The sequence below is a fragment of the Hydra vulgaris genome, chromosome 03, assembly GCF_038396675.1.
Source record: "Hydra vulgaris chromosome 03, alternate assembly HydraT2T_AEP".
Lineage (NCBI taxonomy): Eukaryota > Metazoa > Cnidaria > Hydrozoa > Anthoathecata > Hydridae > Hydra > Hydra vulgaris.
This window is the reverse complement of record NC_088922.1, coordinates 56,055,351-56,064,437: the sequence shown is the minus strand read 5'-3', so window position 1 is coordinate 56,064,437 and position 9,087 is coordinate 56,055,351.

The window sequence follows — 9,087 nt, the reverse complement described above, 5'->3', positions numbered from 1 at the left end:
TGTAACCTCGCGTTATCTTAAATGTCAAGAAATCGCAAGTTGCGAAAAGTTAATACAAATAAAACGACGGCAAACAACCGGTATGTTATTTTAACTAATCAGATCTAAATATAAAAATCGTGGTAATCCCAAGTAGTTTGAACAATGCTACCAATATTATAACTCACGATGCTACCAATCAATGTTATAATTTCACTATGCTACCAATCAATACCAAAAAGTTTCCTTATTCAACGTACGCACCACAGTTATGGAAAAAATTATTGCTTTATCTTCAAGACAAGATTTTTATTATAAGTAACTATTTTGTCAGCAACTGTAAATGTTTTAGGATCATGTTTTTTAAATTAATAACTCTGGGCAACAAAAAAAAGTTGTTTTTTTTTCGTATCTTTAGCAATTTTATTCAAATTATACTAATTTTGGGCTGAGAAAAAAGAAATTGACAACGAAAATTTTTTATTAGCTCTAGTTTCTGAGATATACAATAGCAATAAATCTTTATTTCAGTTAATTTGCAACATAACAATATGACATATAATTTACATATTCTAATAACATTTAAAGTACATTTGGTTTTTTTTATTTCAGGTATATTCTAACAGTTTTAAACAATTAAATCATGATCATCAAGTTAATAGGTTTAAAGATGATTATAGGGTATCGTCACGAGATCGTGATCTTTTTGCTTTCCTTTTTTGACTAGTTCTGGAGCATCCCTACACACAAACCAACAGTAATCTGCAAGCATAGTCTCATTCCAACGACCCTGATATCTTTGTTCCATTACAGAAATAACTTGGAGAAACCTTTTCCCATGTTCATTACTAACAGCTCCACAATTGAGGGGGGGGGGGTCTAAGTATGAATGGAGGAAATGAATCTCGAGGGACATGTTAAATCCAAGTTGATGGTATTTTTGCAAAGTACTGTTACCAATTGAATGTAGTTATAATCTCGTTTGTTGCCTAAAAATCCACAAATCGCTCCCTTAAGAGCTTCCCAAGTTTCCTTTTTTGGCCCCTTCAAAGCTTCGTCAAATGCAGGATCCTTCATAAGTTGACGTATTTGTGGCCCAACAAAAATACCCTCTTTATCTTTTGCATCACTTATTTTTGGAAATTTGTTTCTTAAATATCTAAAAGCCTGTCCTTCTTTCTTCATACCTTTGACAAAATTTTTCGTTAAACCCAACTTAATATGTAATGGTGGAAGAAGATCTTTTAGATCCACAAGTGGTTCAGCAATAACATTTCTTCTGCATTTCTTGCAGGCCAGTCTTCTTTTATATAATGTGAACTTCTGTCTCTACTGTCCCACATACACAAAAAGCAGCAGTATTTAGTATATATATATGGTTTTTAGGCTCTCTCCATACCATAGGAACAGCAAAAGCCAAAGATCTTTTTTTATTTTTCAACCATTCTCGTAGTGTAACCGAAAAAGAGCTACAGCATATATGTGGAGCCCATGACTTATCCTGGTCCCCTACTTTCATATTGAAGTAATGCAGGTAAGAGTCTGCACAAGAGGTGTCATAGTTCTTTTCCGTGAGGAAAATGTTATTTTACCACAAATGTAACAACAATTGTCCACTAAATTTACACACTTCCTTGGCATGCTGATTTGTAAATTTTTACACTAGTAAATGAAAAAAAACAAAAAACTAATAGATTAGACCAAAAACTTTAGCAAACACACATAACTAGTATCACAAGTTTTAAACATGAATAAAACATTATGGATAGTCAAAAACAAAAATTTTTTTAAAAAAAAATGGAAATTTACACCCTTGCAAAGGTTGAATTAAGCGATCGCAATTTGCAAAATCTGGAAAAATATCTGGTCTTCAAAATTTTAGTTTATGCAAAGCCGTTTACTTTGTTTTCAAGGAGCAAATTATTTTAAGTTTGTTAGCGAAAAAACAAGTTTATTGTTTTAGTTATAAAAACCAAATCAAAAAACGATTACAAATGTAATAACACTCCAGTAACTAACTGCATTATATAAGTAATAAAACTATAATAGTATTATTACTTTTATAAAGCACTTAAAACTTTTAAGGTGGTAACCCTAGAAATAATTTATTTTTTGAGTTTAAGCTATTTATTGATATTTTGTAGTAAAACTTGACTCTATTTCAAAAAATTAAAAAAAAAAATCATTTAAAATTTTTTTTTGCCTTGATTATCCAAAAATAAATTAGTTAAACCTCAAACAATGGGGTATATTTGAAAACATAATATCTCACTATATAATAACTCTACAGCTTTGACATTTTGCAGAAATGCTTATTACATATAATATTTTCATTTGTCATAGGATTTTTTGATTTGCCTCGATAATTCCAAAGTTATGCAAAATGTTTCAGAATTTATTTATTTAGTCACTCAAATAAATACTAAATTTCATATAAATCTGAAATTTGCTCTTAATATTACAAAATCCTATGAGAAATGATTTATCTATGTCTTATGAAAATGTTCTGAAAATTTCAGTTCATAAATCCATACCATTTTTAAATAACCATGTTTTAAAATGTGTAATGTCTCGAAAATTATTAAACCTGGGAAACGAGACTTTTAATAAAGTATTTCAAAAATAATGTTTAAAAACCACCAGGTATATATGAAGTTTGTTTTTCATTTGAAACCTCAACATCCACTATGCCTTTTTTAATTTTTCTTAGTTTTTTACGCTGTTTTAACATCATATTAGAAGATTTGTGCTTCATATGTTCAACACGTTTATTATCAGCCTCCATTAGTTTCTTGGAAGTTATTTGTCCTTTAATTCCAAAACTTTCCAAAACAGATTTTACTCCTTCACCACCATCATTGAAATGAACTGCAGAATTAATTGCCAATTCAAACGTTCCTCTGGATAAGAATACATTTTTAGGACAGCGAGTCCATATTATTGCGTTAAATGCTTCGTTTGCATTTTGGGTTTGTCCATGGAGGCATTTGGTCAATAATTTATCATCAGATAAATCTTGAAAAATTGGTTTCAGCTTTAAATAGATCCATATTGGTAAATTAATTTTATCTTTATGAAACTTAGTACCATTTAGTTGATCAAGTTGCCACTTACACCAAGAATTTTTATCTCTGGGACACATAGCATGGCGACCTGCAGGATCATTAAGTGCGGTGCAATGGTAGAGAATGGCTCCTATAGCTTTCTTCATTGCATATACATTATCAGAGTTTCTCCGAATAGCAAGACCATAGTAGTTTTGCATGGAATTAATAATAGTATCAGTAAGTTTCCCTTTACCATGTATTGGAGTTTTTGTCCCTTTAAAGTTTTTCACTAAATTTCGAACTCTAGTACCAAGTCGCTTTTGCACATGGCCAATACACTCTAATTTCTCAATGTTAATTCCATTCTCCTTGTAAGGATTAGATTCAACAACTTCTTTAAAAGAAGAAGTATCTCCATCTCCTAAATATTGGGAATAAATTATATTGTTTTTCTGGATGGAACGTGCAAAAATTTGAATAGCACCAGCAGCTTCCATGGCACCAGAGGATTTAGTATGGTTTATATGACAATTATGATTTACTTTCCATCTATCATGTTCAGGTGTACCTTCCTTGGATCTCCACATTGTACAACCTTTACAGTGTTTTGAGAAAGCCTGATAATCTAAAACTTTATCACCAACAACAGCTGTAACTACACCATTCAATGATGCATGACCTCTCTTCTGCCAAGAACCATCTATTGTAACGCGTTTGCAGACTGGCTGATTACTCGCTTGAGAAAATTCACTGGCAGCTCTTTTCATTGATACTTCAGCTAATTTAGCATATGCAGTTGAAATACAGTTGTCATTTAAGTTGTCAAAAGCTGATTCACCAATACCATACATGTTAAAACAGTTAGTAAACATTTTCAATGCTGCCTTGCCCCGACCAATCTCACGAAAACTAATGACTGCTCGAACATTTGACTCATACAATTTGCGACCACGTTTAGTTTTTCGATGAGAATCATGGCACTCTTTACTTGTGAAACAGGAATTAATCCAACCACAGCTCATACATTTCAATTCTAATAAATGAGCAAATCCCATTCTTCTTTTCAGGTTATCAATAAATTCTATCGGTTGTTTGTTATCACATTTAGGACAGTACATAATTGGTAAAATTAACTTTTTCATTTGCTCAATATCCATAAACATAAAATATTTACTATCATCATTATTACTAGATTCAGTAACAAAACCTGCAGTTTTAAGTTTCCTGGAGCTTGCACATTCAGTTTCTAAATCTGCTTTAGTTTTGTTGTTGTTAAAGTTTTTTTCTTTGGTTTTAACCATGTGGCGATTCTTTGGTGGTATTTTTTTTATTTTTCTTTGTAAATTTTGTTTTGTTGAAATCATTTTTACTAACTAAAATCTAAAAAATAAAAAATTCAAATAAATAGACTTCAAAACAAAAAAGAAATTTGCCTTCGATAAGCAATTCATGTCACCAGACAAACTTCATGCTTATCCTTTTAACTTTAACAAGTGTTTTAGTTTTTAAAGTATAGCTTATAGTCACTATATAGTTTTAAAGTATAGCCATAAAAATGTTTCAAAAATAGTATTCTGCTGCATTTTTTAGGGCATTTACATGTTGCTAGCGCGTTGCTAGGGAAAAGTAACAGGAACCAATTCACAATTATATCAATATATTGACAATCATATTAAAAAAACCTATTCATGTTATACATTTTTGTAAAGGTATTAAAATTCTTAATTAAATACAATAGAAATATTTTTTTTGAAAATTTCATCAAAAATCAACTTTTATTTCTAGGGTTACCACCTTAAGGTGGTTTACCAGGAAATAAATTTTTTTTGTCAAATAGAATTTTTTTTTTCAGAATATTAAATAAAATAGTTCCAATAGCGAAATTTAGTTACTAGTTATGAAAAAAAATTTGAATTTCTGAAATTTTTTATAAAAAACATCAAATTTTAGCCGAAAAAGGCATTAAACTGTACACATGGATGAAACAAGAAAACTCAAAGATAAATTATCTTTTTCTTTCGAAATTTTGCACAAATAATCTTGCTTATATTATATAGTTCCTAACTAAAATGAAGTTCATTGCATAAGTAGAAAGGCCAATTATTAAAATTTGCTATAACTTATACCACTTTTCAGGGGGTCTACATGAAAAAATCATGAACAATGAGTAATAACACTGTAAATAGAGCACCTTATGTCTTGATTTTAGTTCAGTCTCCAGATCTAAGTTATAACTGCAAATGCTGAAAATTTCAGCTCCATATCTTAAACCGATCTGGAAATATCTTGTTCCACGTAAAGGTAAATAGCAAAAAATGACATATTGAGAAAACAGCATTCTAAAAATATAAAGATAAAAAACAGTCTAAAAACTTCCAGAAGCATACGATTTTTTAGATTCAAGTTCTTGTTCTTTATCAAACCAGCCTTTAGATAATCCCCTTAATTGAAAGACCAAATGTTCCTTCATTAAAACTCAATATAGCTGAATTCTCTCCAATTTCAAGGGTAGCTTTCTTCACAAACACATTTTTGGGAAACCTAGACCAAATTACATTGATCCCTTCATTGCAATTTTGTGTTTCTCCATGAACACACTTTTTCAATAATTGGTCATCACTTAAATCATTGAAATCACTTAATATAATATCATAAACCCATATAGGTAGATTAACTTTTTGGTTTATAATTTTTATTTCCCTGGTCATCTTCTGATTTTTTCCACTTACACCAACTTTCAGGTCCTACAGGACATAAAACATGGCGTTGTGATTGACTGTTGAAATTGGTACAGTGAAAAAGTACTGCTCTAATGTTCTTTTTCATTTGGTATATCTTTTGTGTATCATTTAATTTGCAATTTTTAGCAGTTTGGCGAATAGCCAGTCCAAAATAGTTCTGGATGATATTCACTGCCCTTTCTGTCAGATTATTTATTCCAGTTAACTTTAATCCTCCATGATCACTTGCTACTACATAATTAAAAGAAGAGGAGTCCCCATCTCCAAGATAGTACTTATATATGAGTCCATACAATTCCAATGAGCATTGAAAGATATTAAGTGCACCAATCCTTTCCATTGCCCCTGACAAGTTTGTGTGGTTTAAAGAATAATTGTGATTTGTTTTCCAGTTTTCATATTTAGAATGTTGTTTTCTGTTGAACCAAATTTGACACCCTAAGCAATACTTGCTTAATACATCTGCATCAACACATCGACCGCTACTTATAGCAGTAACTACACCATTAAGAGAAGAATGTCCTCGTTTCTGCCAAGTACCATCAAGAGAAACCTGGATTAATGGAACACCGGTAGTGGATTTTTCAACAGCATTTGCTTTAAGTTCATTTGCAGCAAACTTCATACAATCTTTAGCAGCAGAATCATAAGCAGCTTGAATCAGTTTATGATTATGTTGAAAAGCATTTATATTCATGCAACTCATATTTGTAATATAAGCGAAATGACTCATAGGTTCATGCCTTTGACTAATCTCATGAAAAGCAATAATCATTCTTAAGTTAATATCAAATGCACTCCTGCCTTTACTTTGTGTGCTTTTGCCGCAGTATTACTTGTAAAAGTGTACCATTCATATGAACATGATGTGCATTTGATTTTCAAACTTTGTGAAAATCCCATTCTCTTTGAATCATCATTTTGTATGGTTACTCCATTTTGACAATCTGGGCAGCTACCAACTTGCATTAATATTTCTTTGAGAATAGGAAAATACATAATTAAACTAAAATCATCTGAACACTGTTTTTCATTCAATCTAAATTTGCTAAGCTTTTTAGCACTACATGATTTTTTTAGAAAAGTTGTTGCTACTATTTCGGTTTTACTTGCTTTTTGGAACTTGTTCTCAGCGAATGTCCTCTTCACTTTTCTTAAATGATTTTTTTTATTTCCCATTACTTTTTATATTAGCTATATTTAAATAATAAAAGAACTAAAATCCATAAACAACTTCATTAGTAAAGGTAAACATAAATATAAAGTTTTGTCATTTATTCATCTCTTATATAACACTGAAAATAAATTTAGTTTTTTTTTTTTTTTTAATCTACGGTATAGAACAGACTTAACCATCATACTAAAATTCAATTTTTTGAAAAGTATGTCAAGTATACAAAAATTAGTCCAAAACAAGAAAGAAAAGTGTGTTGATAGGGGCCGTTGCTATGGAAAACCACCTCGTTTAAATCTTAAAATAAACCTTTTGTGTTTATTTTTCTGAAAAACAGATTTTAGAAATGAATTCAGGGATAATTAATTATCTTAAAACAATCTAAACTGAAAATTTGAAAAATTTGAAAAATATAAACTTTATTTCCTGGTAAACCACCTTAAAGTTCATTCATTGTTAAAACAACATTAGTATTTCCAAACTTTAATCAAAGTAAAAAAACATCTAAAAAAATAAAGTGGATAATCAAATATTATTAAAAACTTCATGAACTTTTACAAATACACCTAAACAACTTTACAAAAACATACTTTATAAAAAGTTTAGCATTATGAAAACGAGACTTACAGTCCGTAAAAATCCGCGCTTATTTAAAAATCAACTAATAAAAAGTTTTTTTTTGGTTTATTTCAAAATTAACGCACGTTTTTACGGACCATTAGTAACGCTTTTCGTGATGCTAAACTTTTTATTGAAGTACGTTTTTATAAAGTTTTTTAAGTTCTTTAATACGTTTTAAATTTTATTTGAATATCCACTCTATTTTTCTAGATGCTTTTCTACTTCAATTAAAATTTGGGATTACTTATGTTGTTTGAACTAAGAATAAATTATAAAAGTTATAAATGCGTTATAAAAGTAATTACACTATTATCATGTTATTACTTTTATAATGCAGTTAGTTACTAGAGTGTTATTTCTTTTGTAGTCGTAAGTTTATTATTTAATATTTTATAACTTTTTCGCTAACAAGTTTAAGTTGATTTGCCCCTTGAAAACAAAGTACACGGTTTTGCATAAACTAAAGTTTTGAAGACCAGATATTTTTCCGGATTTTTCATTTCGCGATCACTTAATTCAACCCTTGCCTTGAGAAAAAATCTTTGCTTTTATTTCTTAAACTTGAGCTAATATGTCATTTTCAATATCATTTTCAAATTCAGCAGATGGAAATACATAAGAAATAACTAATTTTGGTTCCGAAACAAAATCACTGTTGGGTAGTGTAAATACTGTCAATTGCTCAAAAAATCTGTTGTTTTTTTTTAGTTTAATTTTTGTTTTTAAAATTATTATTTTTTCGTTATTAAAAAAATTAATTGCGGTATTAGATCAATCAATCAATATATTTCTGAAATATTTGGTATTACATTTCAAGGTTATTTACAAATAGTATAAACTACTAATATAAAGTAAACACCTAATGACAATGATTAAAATAGTAATGGTAATAATAATAAAAATAATATTTATAATAATAATAGTTATAATAATAAATAATAATAATAATAATAATAATAATAATAATAACAATAATAATAATAGTAATAATAATAATAAATAATAATAATAATATGTTATTTTAACAATAGTAATAATAATAATATAGTAATTATAATAATTTAAATAAATCGGTATAACTTTCCATACATCAATCGTTTATACATACAAAGTTACAGTTACAAACAGTAATAAACTGACAAAACGTAACAACTAACGATGACATAAAAACGACAATTGCTAAAAAAATTATAAAGATTTAGTAAATGTTCTTATAATATAATAACCAAAATATATTGCAAATAATATGACTAAATAAATAAATAAATAAAATATAAACAGAATAACACTGAGAAAATCAAAATAAAAGTTACAACAAACATTACAAACAAAACAAAAGATTACCTTATATACTTTTGGCAAAAAAAAAAAAAATTGAAAAGAAAACAACAAAAAAACGACAAAATAAAATGAAAAACAATAAAAATAAAGAGAAACAAAATAATGATAATACACGTATATTAAAACATATATAATAAATGGCTAAAATGAAAATAAAAACAAATAATATATAACTGTATAAAAA